General features: G+C 42.5%; 1 protein-coding gene across 8 annotated transcripts in view; it reads right to left on the bottom strand.

The window, feature by feature from the left end:
- TANC1 (tetratricopeptide repeat, ankyrin repeat and coiled-coil containing 1) overlaps positions 1 to 16,684 on the bottom strand; it is a 235,339-nt gene that overhangs the window by 193,564 nt on the left and 25,091 nt on the right. Inside the window, exon 1 of one of the 8 annotated variants that reach the window (XM_044242127.1) lies at positions 12,125 to 12,448. The exons of the other annotated variants lie outside the window; for them this stretch is intronic. The gene's annotated coding sequence lies outside the window, so the exon portion shown is untranslated. Of the gene's footprint in view, positions 1 to 12,124; positions 12,449 to 16,684 lie in introns of those variants that run through there. 8 annotated transcript variants of the gene reach the window in all.

Here is a 16,684-nt window from a genome sequence, read left to right as displayed (position 1 = left end):
GTTTCCCCCTCTCAGGGCTGGTGTGAGAGGGGATGTGCTGTTACCTGCAAAGTGCTTAGAGCTGTTTTATTTATAAAGCAACTGCTTTATAAATATGAGATGTTACTACCGTCTGGCCCCCGGAGGCACAGGAGTTTTGAACTTCTGTCCTAGAGCTTTAATATCCTAACGTTCTCTACCACATTATTTTATGATCAAAAAGAAAATGGCATATGGTGAAAGCTAGTCGGATAGAACTTAAGAATTACCAGACGTTAAAAAAAAAAAATTACCAGACCTGCCAGACACAAAGGACAAATACATAACTGTGCTTAGATGAGGTACTCAGAATGGGCCAAGTCATAGAGACAGAGAAAGCAGACTCTCTCTGAGAGGCGCACCAGGGACGTGGGCATGGGGGCTTACTGTTTAATGTTGCAGTAATTTTAGAGTTTCTCTTGGGGATGATGACAATTTCTGGAGGTGGGATGTGGTAATGACTGTGCAACAATCTGAATATTCTTGACACATGGTTAAAGTGTACATTTTGCCATATATATTTTAGCACACTTTTTTTTTAACTCATTATTAGAGGGGCATCTGGCTGGCTCAGCTGGTAGAGCACGTGACTCTTGATTTTGGGGTTGTGAGTTCGAGCCCCACACCAGGTGTAGAGATTACTTAAAAATAAAATCTTAAAAAAGATGAATTATTAGAGCCTACATAATTCAGTCTGCCACTATTTGCTAGAATTAAATTGTTAATGATCTCAGAGACCCCAAATGCACTGTAAGTTCATGTTCTTAAAAGCCAGATACTGTATTTCCCATAATAGCTGAGGAAGAAGAGTATTAACTATTTTAACAGCTGTGCTGCACAAGAGTGGGCTTTCTCTCCATTTGGTGGCCTGGTGGGAATGCATCTGCAGCAAATACAGTATGAGGCCGGTGGGATAGACTTTTAATACCTGCCTACAGCAGTCAGGCTGTTCTTCCTTCATTATAAAATGCTCCACACAGATGCCTCTGTCTCTCTCTTCCCTCAACAAATATACAGAATGGGAGGCTTCCTGCCAAGCACTATGTAACTGGCTGCCTTTGAACTGTGGGATGCTGGGGCAACAGTGACAAGAGGTTTTGATCTCCATGCCTGTTCTATAACAGCATTCAAAACACACACACACACACACACACGGGTCTTGCCAGGCTATAAATCAACATGCACAAGACCATGTCCCAAACCATTTCAATCAGGGTCTTATTTTAAAATTTCAACATGCTGACATCTGTCCTTCATTTTTTAAAAAAAAGTATGTAAAATATAAGCAAACTTAAAACTCCTTTGAAACTTGTATTTAACCTGCGCGCACACAGTACATCATGTATCTATAGTCTCTTCCGACTCCGAACCACTGCAAATAGTTACTTCCTGTCATTTACAGAGCCATTTCCTACGAATTTACAATCCCGAGTCAGACAAAGTGGACCTGGCTCTAAGAAGAAACTGCACTACGCTTGCAAATTTCTTAAATAAACTGATATTTTTTTAGCACAAAGTTTATTTGGTAGGAACGATCCCTTTAAATATTACTGAAGGGCGCCTGGGTGGCTCAGTGGGTTAAGCCGCTGCCTTCGGCTCAGGTCATGATCTCAGGGTCCTGGGATCGAGTCCCATATCGGGCTCTCTGCTCAGCAGGGAGCCTGCTTCCCTCTCTCTCTCTCTGCCTGTCTCTCCATCTACTTGTGATTTCTCTCTGTCAAATAAATAAATAAAATCTTTTTAAAAAATAAATAAATAAATAAATAAATAGATATTACTGAAAATTCAAAGCCATAGGATATATTTTATCTTTTAGATATTATATTCTGAGTAGCAACCCAAACTTGGGATGGGAGAACTACCTGGTTCCTTGATCTTTACTGACACCTGGTAGCTGGGAGACCCACCACCCAGGGAGCTGCATATCCTATATATAAACCCACAAACGCTGACAGTCATTTTCTCCTGCAAAGACAGAAAACATGTTCCTAAAAAAGAAAAGATCACAAAGTGCACATATATTGGTTTATAGCTCTTAAATCAATGTGTACATCAAATCACAAGAATTTTTATATTCCAGAGATCAAAGGGGGAGAAGATTAATGTTTTTTAAAAACAGTAAAAAACAGCTTCAAGCAAAACTGTTGTGGCTTAAGAAATGACTTCTGTCTGTAAACAGGCATGTCAGGGAACCAGAAGGACAGCAATTGGCATTTCTAAGAGCAAAAAGTTCGGCTTTCCCTGTCCAGGCTGTATATATAAACCAAACAACAAATATTTATTAAACAAGGTTGAGAAAGTTGCTAAATTCGGAGACAAAAGAATGGGACCCCAGATATACTGCTGTTATGAACTGAATTGTGTTCCTCCAAAATCCACTATACCTAACTCCCAGTACATCAGAAGGTGAGTTTATTTGGACACAGGGTCTTTATAGAGAGGAAATCAAGTTAAAATGAGATCATTAGGGTGGGCCCTACAATATGACTGGTGCCCTTTAAAAAAAGGATAAATTCGGACAGAGACCAACATGCACAGAGAAAAGATGACATGAAGACACAGAGAGAAGAGGGTCATTCATAAGCCAAAGAGAGAACTGGGAACAGAACCTCTCTCACAGGCTTGGAAGGGGCCACCACTACTGACACCTTGATCTTGGACCTCCAGTCTTCAGAACTGTGAGACAACACATTTATGCTGTATAAGCCTCCCAGTGTGTGGGACTTGTTACAGCAGCCTTCACAAACCAATATAGCTAATCCAGACTAATACAGCTACCAACCGTGTGGCTTAAGACTCAACCAAAGGCAGTCATCAGGGGCCTCTCCTATCAAGTGAACTCAAGACAAGACCCATGCGAGTATCTTGCAAATCTACAAATGGCTATGTAGCTGGTCGGCACTGGGTCAGGCACAGTGGGTTACAGAAGAAATCTAAAACTCTCTCTACCCTCTCCTCCCAAGATATTACCATCTAACTGGCACTTGTATAATTGTATAATGCACTGCAAATTGACCAGACGGCTATAAATCAAGGCTAAGAATATATTTTTAAAAAATCAAATTCTTTACTTACAGCCAACAACCAAAAAAACAGAGCCAATTTTTAGGACAGGATTTTTTCCCAGGACAAATGGCAAGTGTGTTATAAAAACTCCCATGTTCTGTGAGGTTTGGGCACATTGGGATGTGTTATCATCTGTCTCACCCCCTTGGGACACAATCTTACTGCAGGAATATGACGTAACTGTCCTGCTTTGTCCTCCAAACAGAATACAATATGCCTTCAATATGTCAGCCTGTTTCATCTCCCTAAATACATAATTGATTTTCAACATTTTATGCTCCAGTTACTGCCCAAAGCAGACTGGGATAAGTTCACGTGTCAAATGCTCCTTCCTTTAAAGTACAAAAGGAGTGATCGCAACAATTAATGAACGGTCATTAATTTTTCTGGGAGGAGTCATTTGGTTACCAACTCTCCAGCTTCTTGCTCACTCACATATATATCCCTCAAGTATCAGAAAAGATACAGAACTTACACAACCTGGTAAAAAAACAGAGCCATATATACCATGAGAAATGACCAAAAAAAAAAAGAGAGAGAGAGAGAAAGGAATTTTCTTTATTTAGAACACTGAAAGACTAGCTACTTACATTCCCAATAGAAGCAGAATTAGGACCAATGTCAAACAAAAATTAAAAGCTTAACTTCCCTTAAGAAAAAAAAAGTAGAACTATATATTTAGGTCATTTTATTTTTAACCACAGCCTTCTGAATGACCTGAATATCCCAACATCCACTCTAAGTGACAAGTTTTAGAATTCGTATGAATAATTTAGTTGGGCGAATTTGTTTTACTTGTTGAATAAAAATGCTACTTAAGAAAATGACAAGCCAGTTGCCCACAGTAAATTTTCAGTCTGAGTATCTTCCATTACTCTTAGGGGGAAAAAAAGTGTATGATGGGAGAGAACAAACGTAAAAACTGGGTCTCTCGCAAAAAAAAATAAATAAATAAAATAATGACAGGATCTCTTGCATAGCAGAGACTTCAACAGCCATGTGGATCAGGGCAGGTTTTGTTTACCTGAATTGTTCAAACTACTCACCATCTCCCAAAAAGACTAGAAGCGCCAAGGTATTTTAAAGTTCCAAAGGCACACATCTGGGTTCAGTTTCTGAAAGACACTGCTACTAGCACAATTACTGGGATTAGACCATGGAGGGAAAAATATCCAACAAGATCGTTTAATCTGACTCCTACTAAGATGGAAACCAGAGGTGCTGGGCCCCAGCAACAACACAGGTAAGGCTCTTTTTGTTTTGCTTTGAAATCCAATTTCACTTTTACAAAAGTCAGGATCTCAAGTAGAAGAGAACAATTTGTCCCAAACTCCAGAACGTTGTTGACTTTGGGAAACAGAACAGCATTTACTATGGGGACGCTGGCAGGGGAGGGAGGGGAACGGGTGGAGGGAGTGGATACCTAGTTCCTGTTTCCCTTCATGGGGAGAACAGACCTCCAGCCACCATCTGGGTCTCCCCACTGGCCCCCTCACTCACCCCCTCCTAAATGCCCTAGTGACTTATCTAGTCCTTGGGGTTTGTTAACAGAAACTAGGGATGGGGACCCAGCCCCTCCCCACTTCCTCTCCTTGGGTGCCAAGCTACTCTCTTTAAAGCACACAATCAAAACAGACAGAGGGGAGGAAAAAAATACAAAACAAAACTACCACACAATTAAGTCTTCTTAAAATGCTGACTATATGGGTGCAGGCCTCCGGGTCAGGAGCCTCAGTGGTCCAGCGCGACCTGTGAGCCGCCAGGCAAGCCTGCCTGCTGTGGGATTCAGAGTTAGGAAGCTCACCGTTGACACATACGTATGTCCTATTCCTATTCCCCAGGATCGGTAAAAACAGTGCAGTCTGAATTCCCAATGTCTTCTTTCCCCTGTCTCTCTGTCAGAACTGGTTCAGAACTCAGACTGACCAGAAAAACTAGGGTGTCACTCCCCCAAATCCGAACAATCCAAAAAATGAGTTTTTCCACCTCTAGGGGTAGAATCTAAGATCTTGCTTTTAAAAAGTCTGTTTTACTTCCAAGTAACCAAGGAGAGAATAGAACAATCCCAATACCCCAAACACTGATTTTTTTTTCTCATTTCATTCAAAAACTTATGATGAATCACTGTTACTATTATTACCACCATTTCCCTCCGTATTCCAGCTCAGCCACTTATTAGTGGGAGCTAATAAGAGTGACCTTGTCCACGTGACTCACAACCATTTGTAAAATGGGAACAGTGATGTCACCAGCTTACGGGGAGGATGTAGAATAAAGAAACTATGAGGATTAAAGGAACTTTTGTACGCAAAGCACCAGGAACATACGTAGTAGTGTTAAATAAATGTCACTTCTCACCCTCGTCTACTCAAAAGGGACACATAATGATCTCTTCTACTTGAGAGCATCTCTCTCTAGGAGATTATTCCAATAAACCTCTCTTTTATTTTTAGAGGAGGAAATTGAGACCAAAGTGAACAAGTGGTGAACTAAAGGTCACTCTGAAAAAAATTCCAAAGCTTTTCATTCATTTCCACAAACACTTAGTTCTGAATGTTATCCCCTTCCCACATCCTTGAAATAGGGTTTGGCAGATTATAATCTATACATGAGAGCCACACATAACATGAATTCCTTCACCGTCTGAACACTGGGTTTATGGGCACCCCTGCCATAGGACAGGCCCTCCCAGGCGCTCCCAAGTCTTCTCATTCAGAAAGGAAGGGCTCGGTTACATTCCTCTAATGAGTAATGTTTCTGGAATCGACATAACTTTTCCTTGATTCACTCCTTTAGTGAGGCCACTTTTCTCAAGGACTTTTCTCAAGAAAAGTGACCTCACTAAATCCTTATTTTATCAACCCCAAATCCTTATTTTATCAGTCTCCAATTCTATTCGTAGCACTGCTAAGTATTTGCCAACTATCACGGTTTCTCAAATTCCCCATTAAGCCACAGACACATCAACCAATAATTTATGAGTGGCTAAGCCTTTTTTATGTAACATTAAGAACAGCAATACTTACTAGTCACGTTCTAAAATACTGTAACTATCATTTTTAAAAACTTCTCCAGAGCCGAATGCTGCCAAAGACCGGGTACGTTTAGAAGAAGTTCTCAAGGGAAAAGAAGGTACCCATCAATGGCCCATATCTGCTTTTTCCTCTGGTTCCTTAATATCCGGCTCACCTATTCCCAGAAGAGGCTTTTTACCTCTCTTGTTGTGGAATGTCTCTCCCAAAAATATTACAGTAGCTCCCAGTACAATAGCACCAAGTATTGTATTTGTGGATGATGAATAAAATGCATCACGGAAATGCTGTCACATTGTACTTTCCATTCAGTACTAAGTACACAGCTTTGTGCATTTGCGAATGAAAATGACGCTTTGAGCAATCTTTCATTTACTCCCCTGGTCTGCTTATAGTTGTTCAAGAAACAAACAATTTGAATTCTGTATCTGTCTGCAATTCCCCACTTGTCAAAGTAGATCCACCCAGTCCCAGGCATCAGCAGAAAACTAGATTGGGATCTCTAGACAGAGATCAGTCTGTCCCAACCATCATCCCAAATAAATTCATATTCGTTACCACTGGTTGGTGTGAGGCATTTCCAATGGCGCCAGGCTGAAGACTTCTACCACAGAATGCCACCTACTACAGCACTCTCCCCAGATGCTCTACTTACTGAGCCAACTACGTGACACTCACTCAGGTCTACTTTTAAGTTATTGACTTGATAGTCTCCCTTTCCTGTGATCTTTTAAATCAGGAAACAGGTAAGGTATTTGACAATCTTAGAAAATATTAAATTGTGGGAAACTAAGACTAATTCACCGGCAGGTATTTCACAAGGACAACAGTAAGTGCCCGACTCCCCCCTCTACTCCTGGCTTTGCAGAGACCTCAATGGCCCACTCCTAGGGCCACAGTCTTCACCTCCTCCTCACCCCTTTCTCCACCCAGCCTCTTGCCAAGGTCAGGTCTGGTGACTTCATCTTACTGCCACTTTCTCATTTCCAAACTTAACTTCCTTACGACTCCATTCAGGTCTATCCCTTTCAAACAGTTGAAATACCTTTCAAATTTGAGAGCAATTTTGCAAACCTTAGTGTATGCCCCATATTTTTTCCCCTCTAACTCAGCAAGGCTGGCATAATCAGTCACGAGGAAGTGATGGGACCATTCTAATGGGAACACTCTAATCCTTGGGAGTTTGGTTTATGACCACCTTACCAACATTTTCAAGCAGATGGCCAGGCACAGCTTTCTGGTTCACTCAGCGAAACATCCTACACTCAATCTGCCTGACAGTTTACCTCTCTGTCAATTTCTCATCCACACCCCACTCCATCTAGCAGACCTTCCTTCAAAAAATACTATGTGCTTTCTCTTCTGGATTACTTTCAGTCTTTCTAAACCAGATCAAAAGTGGAAGGTGCAAGGTGATCTCCTAGATGTAGAAAGAAAACATCAGAGTGTCTAATCATGTTTACTCGTCTGATTCTTTTATTTTATTTTTGTATTTTTTTAAGATATTTTATTTATTCATTTCAGGAGAGAGAGAGCACAAACGGGGGAGAGGGGCAGAGAGAGAAGCAGGCTCCCAGCCGAGCAGGGAGCCCAATGCAGGGCTCGATCCCAGGATCTCGGGGTCATGACCCGAGCCAAAGGCAGATGCTTTACCCACTGAACCACCCAGGCACCCCTATTTTTGTTTGTTTTATAATGACTATAATCCATAAACATACAAAATATTTAAAATGTTACAGGTATGAGCAAAAGGTATTTTACTGATAGGATTCTGTGTCAAAAATGTTTAGACTACCAGGTCAAACAATAACACATTCTTCTAATAAACCTTTCCTGGTGCTGTATGGACTATTCCTACCAAACTACTGTATTCTAGTTGTTTGGCTAAGAAAATATTTTGTATTCATGCAGTGTAACATAATATTCTTATTACTAAAATTAGACCTCACTCTTGGCTTTCCTGTAATATCTCTGAATTATATTTTCTCACCCAACTCTACCTTTTTTTTTTTTTTTAAGTAGCCTCTGTACTCAACATGGGGCTTGAATTCATGACCTTGAAATCAATAATCATATGCTCTACTGACTGAGACAGCTAGGTGACCCTCACTCAGGTCTACTTTTAAGATAAAAGTTTAAAAAAAAATTTTTTTGTTTTACTTCAAAATTAAAACTAAGTGAACAATCAAACATCCTTTAAAAGATAAATGAGACTTAAGGCAAATTTTCAAACCCATACAGCTCTTATCAAGGTATAGGCAGTGTTCCAAGTTCTTATTTAATCTTCATAACATTATTATAATTATAAAATTATATGATTAGGTTTATTTTTAATAAAACTAATTATAAAAATTAGTTTTTAATAGATAAACTTTTGTAAAACTCAAGACCTCTGTGTAACCACAGTAAATCATATTTTCAATCAAGAGGTTCTGAAGAGAAACCTTTATTCTCTGTGCCTTCCACTTTCTGTACCTATTGTCAAGGTATCCCAGTTATTAATGGTGTGGCCTCAGGCAGGGAACTTAACCTCTCCATGCCTCAGAATCCTTATCTGTACTAAATTCATTCGCTGGAGGGCCTCCTCTATGCTGGGCACTGTTTTTGGCTGGGGGATATAGCCTGAACAAAAGACAAGATCCTGTTCTCAGAGAGACTTTCAGATAATACCCAGAAGGCACTTGGCCCAGAAGACAACCACTCATTATGTCAGCTATTGTCGTTTCCCAAACTGAGGGCTACCTTCGTTATTGTTATTTTAGTGCTTATTTTCACTCTAAGGTAAATCCCACTAGCCTTCCTCTATCTGGCCCCCAAGTGTTTCTTAGCCAGAGAAAAAGGACAGAAAAAAGGACAGTTAAATGATTGATCAGAATCTGGCACCAGCAGGTACACAAACTCCCTTCCCTTGCAAAGCTTCCTTATAAAGCTCTCTAGATCCAGCCAGCTACTGGGGGTAAAACGTATCACAGGCAGGAATAAGGTTCTACAAAGGATGGAGAGCATCCCGCTGAGCTCAGATCCTCCCAGAACTTTCCAACAATGCTGATGAAAGTCTGTTTACACCTGGAGGTTACAGCCCTCGTGAGGCCGCATCTCTGACAGCGGCAAGATCCGACTGCAATGCAACTTCATCCCTTCTGATGCCGGCTTCCAGGCTGCCCTTGCAGGACCTGTCATGAGAACAGCTCTTTATTTATTCAAAATTATTATATAAGCCCAGGCCACACTCTCCAAAGTCCCCACTGTAACGCAGAAAGCAATGCTCAAGGAGCCTGCCTCACAGCACAGAATCTAAAACCACCAGCAGGAGAATGAAAGAGTTCTGCTGAATCCAATGGCAGCACGTGAAGTGACCCAGTAACAGCTCTCAGCAGAGCACCTCCCTTACAAACAGCTTGGATCACCTCACAACCACTTCGCTGAACCCAAAGATCTGAGCTAGGCCGCTCTCTGCAGCCCCGGGGTCACCACCGCCCTGAGCCTCCACTGAACACAGGATATGCTTTCGGAGGGTCAGGTTACCCTCAAAAACTTCCCGAAGAGCCAGGAGCATCTATTTCCTGATACATGTATTTCCCACCATCGTTGTTAAAAAGAAAGAAAAAAGTTTGGATTTTGCTGGAAAACGTTTGGCTGATCGGCTACCCAGGCACAGAGCTGGCCACGATCTGACCCCCCCCCCCCGCCTTTAGTATTTGCTCTGTCAGCATGAGAAATACAGTCGAGCCCCCTCACTCCCACCAGATCATCTCCTCCCAGATTCATCCACTGAAATTCACCATCAGGCTGCTGACTTCGGAGTCAACAGGCAGTAGGAAAGAATCTCAGGAGGAAGTTGAGAAAGGGGGTACAGGCTAAGCCCCATCTCTGCACACTGCCCCCCTCCGGCCTCTGCTACACAGGTCTGAGAACAAACTTCTCCCAACAAAACTACAGATGGCAAGACACCTCCCCTCACACTCTGCCCTTAGGGGTCCCGACAGTCCCAGCCCCCTTCAGAGACCAGGTCAGGGTCCATTTCGGCTGGCCTTCCCACCAACTCTGTCAGAGCTCATGCCTAATCCAGACACGGGAGGGCAGTCCCTGCGTCCAAAGTCTCATGGCCATGGTCCTGCTGCTCCCCACTTCACCCAACCTCATCACATCGCCAAGCATCTTCCTTATCCCACTTCTTCTTCCACCAACAACCCCACCCCTGCCCTCTCCACCACCTCTGCCTCTGGAACTTTCTTTCCATCGTTCAGTTCCCTAAAGGTTAATGGTAGTAAGGGCTTTGGAGTCAAGAGGATCTGGTAGTGCCTAGCCTCTGCATTTTCTGCATATATGACCTTGGCCGAGTTGCCTAATCTCTTCAAATTTCAGATTCCTCCTCTGCACAACAGAATTTACCTCATTTCTGAAAGTGAGGATTACATAAAAATACACATAGAGCACTTTGCAAAATCCTCAGCAGGCACTCAAGTATGTAATAAGGGCCCGCTCTGTACTGAGAAAATCATAAATGGTCACAATTATCATTTCTCTGTTCACCATCTTATTTTGTATTGTGGAAGAACATACTACCAACATAAAACTTGCCATTTGGGCCGTTTTTAAGTGTGCACTTCAGTCATATTAAGTGCATTCACACTGTTGTGCACCGGTCACCGTCATTCATCTCTAGAACTTTCTTAGCTCCCCCAACTGAAATTGTGTGTCCATTAAACACTAACCACCCCCCACCCAATGCCTCTTCCCACCTTTCACAGGGCCTCTCTCTACCAGGAGGCACTGGCTGAACCCACTTCTCTTACAAACGCATGTAAAAAAAAATTCACCCTCCTTTGAGTTTGTCTCCCCCTTTGAGACTCACAACCCACAGTCATCCCACTCTCCACCCCAATTCTCAGCTGTCACTTATCTGTTTTTGGTAACTTCTCAGACACTAGAAAAAGGAAGGAGGGACTTGATTTACAATTTTCTCTTCCGCCAAAGGTTGGCTCCTAAAGGAAGGAGAGCTTAGGGATTTGGGGGAAGGACACCCTGGGTTAGAATTCCATCATCTATTAATTGTGTGACCTTAACCAATTACCAATCTTCCCCAGGGCCTCAGTTTCCTATGAATGGGGATAATAACAGGTCTATCATTCATGGAGATGTTGTTGAACAGTTCAAACAACATACAGCAGTTCCTAACAAACAGCCCTTAGTCACTGACCTGAGTTACCATCACTGTTACTGCACTTGGGCTTCTAATCCTTGGCTCCTGACTCTCGTCAGCCATTCCCAGGACCACACTTCAGAGTCAGAGAGCACAATTCAGTGCTCCAGCATGAAGACCAAATCTCCTATCCTTCCAGTTCTCACGTGCCCTCACTCCCAGGGTACTTGCTCTTCGCTGCCCTGGAGTGTGTCTCCTTTGTCATTTCTTAACAGCGTGGACCACACCATTGATCATCCGACTCACCCCACCACCCCCTTGCCACCACCCTCCATTCTCTGCAACGGCTCTCCTTTTGCTACACCCATGGGAATCAACACCACAACCCATTTCCCCATGCCTAAACACTAAGCCCGAAATCCCCAAAGAGAAGCCACTCTACGCACGAAAGGAGGCCACTGCACTTGAATGTCTTGGACCCAGAAAGACGCTCAGTGCCCCCTTTTTTTTAAAGTCCCCTCCCAGTCTCCTTAACAACTATCTCAAACTTATGATTCTCCTCAACCCTGCTCTAAGAAATGCCCTTCCCTCCCATTTCACCCAGAAAACCAAAGCTGGCAGACTTGACAGGCTAACACTCCAACTTCCTGCCCCTGACCTTACCCATCAGCATCCTTCCCTGGCTTTTCTCTTTGCTTCTTTTCCAAAGTGACCTTTACATGGGTCTCTCCTGAACATCCCACTGCACTCCATGTTCCCTCCACTTTGTTCCCACACAAAGGTTTACCTTCCAAGTCTCAGCTCTATCCTGTCCACTCAACCCACACCTTACCTGGCCACTCCCAAGCTGTGGCTCAAGAATTACCTCCTCCAGGAAGTCTCCCCTTGCTCCTCCACTGACCACTTCAATCTTCTACTCACACCTCTGCAAACCACTGTGCCATCTCCTATGATCGTGCCTCTCCCCGAGAGCAGAGGCCACAAGGTCCCCTGTGAATCCTTGGTGCCCGGCACTCAGGGTGTCGACAACTTTGAATAAATCCAACGATGGGTACCAGGGACTCTGCCTTCTGCTCTGAAGTGTTTCATTAAATGTTTGATTAAAATGTTTTCTTAAAAACGTCACCAATTAAGATTCACAATCAGCCACTTACATATGGTGCATTTCATCTTCTTCCTCTGATCTAGACTGAGAAACATCCCCTCCCCCTGCTTTCCCAGAACAAATATTCCTTTGATGAAAGAAAAAAAACAGAAACAAAAACACTATTTCCTTCTCAACCAAAACAGAAAACCCAAAATAGCAAGGCAGATTATGAAAAATATCCAGCTGACACTGGCTTAGGTGGGGATAAGTGCAGTTGTCTGCACTTAAGAGGAGAAAGGGAAGTTTACTTTGGATGGCTGTTCAGGGAGGCAGTGATCTTCAAGTACTAAACAAGAAAGCTGACCAAAATAATAAGTCTCAGGTCTATTTATAAGGCAAAGGAGGAAAAGGAAGTGGGTAACTCCAGCGGAAATTTCCTTCCTTTGTCTACTTTTACTTCAGGTATGTCTTCCATACTAATTTCTCAATCCTAACTTACAATGATTTAATTTATAGGAAGTGATTTCGAAGGGCCCAGGGAGCCGCAGATGGATGATACCTCAGGGGCCCATCTGTTGAAGGATGAAAGCTTGGCACACACCATGACATCACCCTGACCTTCCTCAGCAACTTCCTATCCAACAAAATCTAGATGTTTGCTCTGTCAACAAGATATTTGTGTTTGTCCCCTCTGCCTCCGGCTTCGGTTCCTGATTAGTTTAAAAATCATTATGCACCCCAGCTGAATAGGGCTACTGTTAGCAGCTGTAAGGTCCTCTTCTGGGCAAATCCCCAAGTCTGTGGCCTTCAGGGAGTGATTTCTGTCCTTTCCACATAATTACACACTCTCCTGATTGATGAGCTGATCAGTCCTCCTACCCCTGTTCAGAGCTAAAGCCTCCCTCTTCCCACTCTATTTATTTTCCCAGGGGACCAGAGAGGAGGGAAGAATGGCATGGGCAGGGAGGCCTTGGACCCTCCCCAAATGAATGCTCAGGCACTATCCATATACCTGAGCGTTTCACACCATCCCATTCCAGAGCCCCCATCCCTTCCCGCTGTCCTGAGAGCTGCCCACATCGGTGTGAGGTACTGGAACCACGTGGCAGGAAACCAGCTGCTGTTTCCTGGACGCTCCCAGACCCGACAACGCCCCAGCGCCCGCAAGCACAGCTCCATTTCAGTCCAGCATGGCCTCCTAATCACATGCTACTGTGATCACCGCTGGAAAGTGCCGATGTAACCTTACATCCTCTCTAACCGGTCGTCCTCCTCCGTTCTCAAGAGGGCACAACCACAGACGTAATGTCAACAGTGAGTGCCCAGTGGGCACTGGATAACAGCCTGGGCAGAAATTACATTCTAAACAGGTTTTGGGTTCTTTTTTTGGTGGGAGTGGGGGAGGGGGGGTCACACGTACTGATGTCTGCAACTTACTTTGAAACAGTTTTAAAAATAAGATGGGGGCGCCTGAGGTGGCTCAGACGGTCTTCGGCTCAGATCGTGATCCCAGCGTCCTGAGATCGAGTCCCACATAGGGCTCCCTGCTCCTTGGAGAGTCTGCTTCTCCCTCTGACTTTCTCCCCTCTCATGCTCTCTCTCACTGTCTCTCTCTCTCTAATAAATAAATAAAATCTTTTAATAAATAAATAAATAAAAAGAAGATGGATTGGGGCACCTGGGTGGCTCAGTGGGTTAAAGCCTTTGCCTTCGGCTCAGGTCATGATCCCGGGATCCTGGGATCAGGCCCCGCGTTGGGCTCTCTGCTGCGCGGGGAGCCTGCTTCCCTGCCTCTCTCTGCCTGCTTCTCTGCGTACTTGTGATCACTGTCTGTCAAACAAATAAATAAAAATCTTAAAAAAAAAAAAATAAGATGGATTCATGGGTGGATACGTAACAAAGCAAAGACCACAAAATCCTAATTGTTGAATCAGGGGGAGGGTATGTGGCTGTTCACTGTACATTTCTTTCAACTTTTCTTTACATTTGAATGTTTTCATAATTAAATGTTGGGGGGATTTTAGAAAAAATTAATCAAATTCCAGACCTCAGGGGCACCTGGGTGGCTCAGTGGGTTAAGACGCTGCCTTCGGCTCAGGTCATGATCTCAGGGTCCTGGGATCGAGTCCCGCATTGGGCTCTCTGCTCGGCAGGGAGCCTGCTTCCCTCTCTCTCTCTCTCTCTCTCTCTCTGCCTGTCTCTCTACCTACCTGTGATCTCTGTCTGTCAAATAAATAAATAAAATCTTAAAAAAAAAAAATTCCAGACCTCATTTGGGTTTTTCTAGTTCTTCCATAAACATCCTTTTTCTACTCCAGGATCCCACTTTGTAATTACTGATCCTATCTACTTTGTTTTCTCTGTTCTGTCACAGTTTCTCAGTCCTTCCTTGTTTTTCTTAACTTTGACAGTTTTGAGGAATGCTAATCCAGTACTGCGTATAAAATCCCCAGTTGAAAAAAAAAACAAAAAACAAAAAAAAGGGAGAAAAAAATGCAGTGTAAGAAGCAAAAAAAAAAAAAAAAAAAAATCCCCAGTTGAGATTTCGTGATGTTTTTCTCATAGTGAGACTGCGGTCGAGAGGGGAAACCAGAGAGGTAAAGTGCCCTTCTCCTCACATTACAGTAAGGACACATGCTAACAGCATGACTGCCAGTGATGTCAACCTTGATAATTCAGTTAAGCTAGTGTTTGTCGGTTTACTTCACTCTAAGTCACCTTTCACCCTTTCCACATTGTCTCCTTCAGAAGTGAGTCACTAAAGTCAGCCCACACTCCAGGGAAGGAGGGAAATTAAGCCCCAGCTCCTGAAGGAGTAAGAGGAATTAACATAAACTATTTGGAACTCTTCTATGAGGGACTACTCAAAACACCATTTTCCAAAGTTGTCAGGTTCACGCTTTTTGTCCTTCATCCCTTTCAGTGAGGTTCTGTCATGTAATTGTAATACAGGTAGATTGTTTTATCAAAGTCTACACTCACCCTGGGACAAACACCGCCATACACACCCCTCTCCAGTTTTTTGTTTTTAATTTATATACAGTTCTTGCATAAAATTATTTTTCTTGTCCAGCTGTACTGATGTTTAATTGACCAAAAAAAAGCTGTAAGATATTTATTGCGCACAACATGGTATTTTGATACATACGCATTATGAAAGGACTACCCCCAAGTTAACATACCCATCATTCCACGTATTTACTTTTTTTTTTTTTTTTTGGTGAGAACTTTTAAGTTTTACTTTCTTAGAAAATTTATTTCAATTACATATAAAACAGTATTATCAACTACAGTCACCCTGTTATACACCAGATTCTCAAATTTTACTCATCTTATAACTGAAAGTTTGTCCTATTTTGCCAGAATCTATTCCCCCAACCCCCATCCACTACTTTTCTACTTTCTATGAGTTTGAATTTTTTTTTTTTTTTTTAAGAAATGATTTCACATACAAATGATACCGTACATTGTTTGTCTTCCTCTGTCTGGCTTATTTCATTTGGCATAATGCCCTCTAGTTTCCTACACGTTGTCACAGACCACGCAATTTCCTTCTGTTTTAGGGCTCAATATTATTCTAGTGTGTTTGTGTGTCTATTTTTTTTCTTTATGCATTCATCCACTAATGAACACTCAGGTTATTTCCATAAGTTATTTAGTATCTATTTTATATATTTAAATACCTGATACCCTATATTATATTTCGTATATAATATATATTATATATATATTTTATATATTTAAATGTATTTTTAATATATTTAAATACCTGACACCCTATTAGTATACCTGTTGATTTTATCATTAGTACTTTAATATTTAATTCTGAGAGGACCCCACAACAACTAGAACAGTCCCAAACCATGGAGATTACTTGGACAGTAATAACAGATTCTACAACTTCATTTTTTTAACTACTGTATTAAATTGATTTTAATACAGTTAAGTTGTTGGAAGTCTTTCAATAAAACTGTGGAAGGAGAGGGACACCTGGCCAGCTCAGTTGGTGGAGCAAGTGACTGCTGATCCCACAGTTTTGAGTTCAAGCCCCACACTGGGCATGGAGCCTACTTTAAAGAAAATTAATTAGGGCGCCTGGGTGGCTCAGTGGATTAAGCCGCTACCTTTGACTCAGGTCATGATCTCAGGGTCCTGGGATCGAGTCCCGCATCAGGCTCTCTGCTCAGCAGGGAGCCTGTTTCCTTCTCTCTCTCTCTCTCTGCCTGCCTCTCTGCCTACTTGTGATCTCTATCTGTCAAATAAATAAATAAATAATGTTTTTTTAAAAAAGAAAATTAATTAAAAAAAAAAAAGACCACTAGGGTGGCTCAGTCAGTG

This window comes from Neovison vison, chromosome 3 (assembly GCF_020171115.1).
Source record: "Neovison vison isolate M4711 chromosome 3, ASM_NN_V1, whole genome shotgun sequence".
NCBI classification, from domain to species: Eukaryota; Metazoa; Chordata; class Mammalia; order Carnivora; family Mustelidae; genus Neogale; species Neogale vison.
The sequence above is the reverse complement of the archived record's forward strand: the minus strand, read 5'-3'. Positions and strand labels throughout refer to the sequence as shown.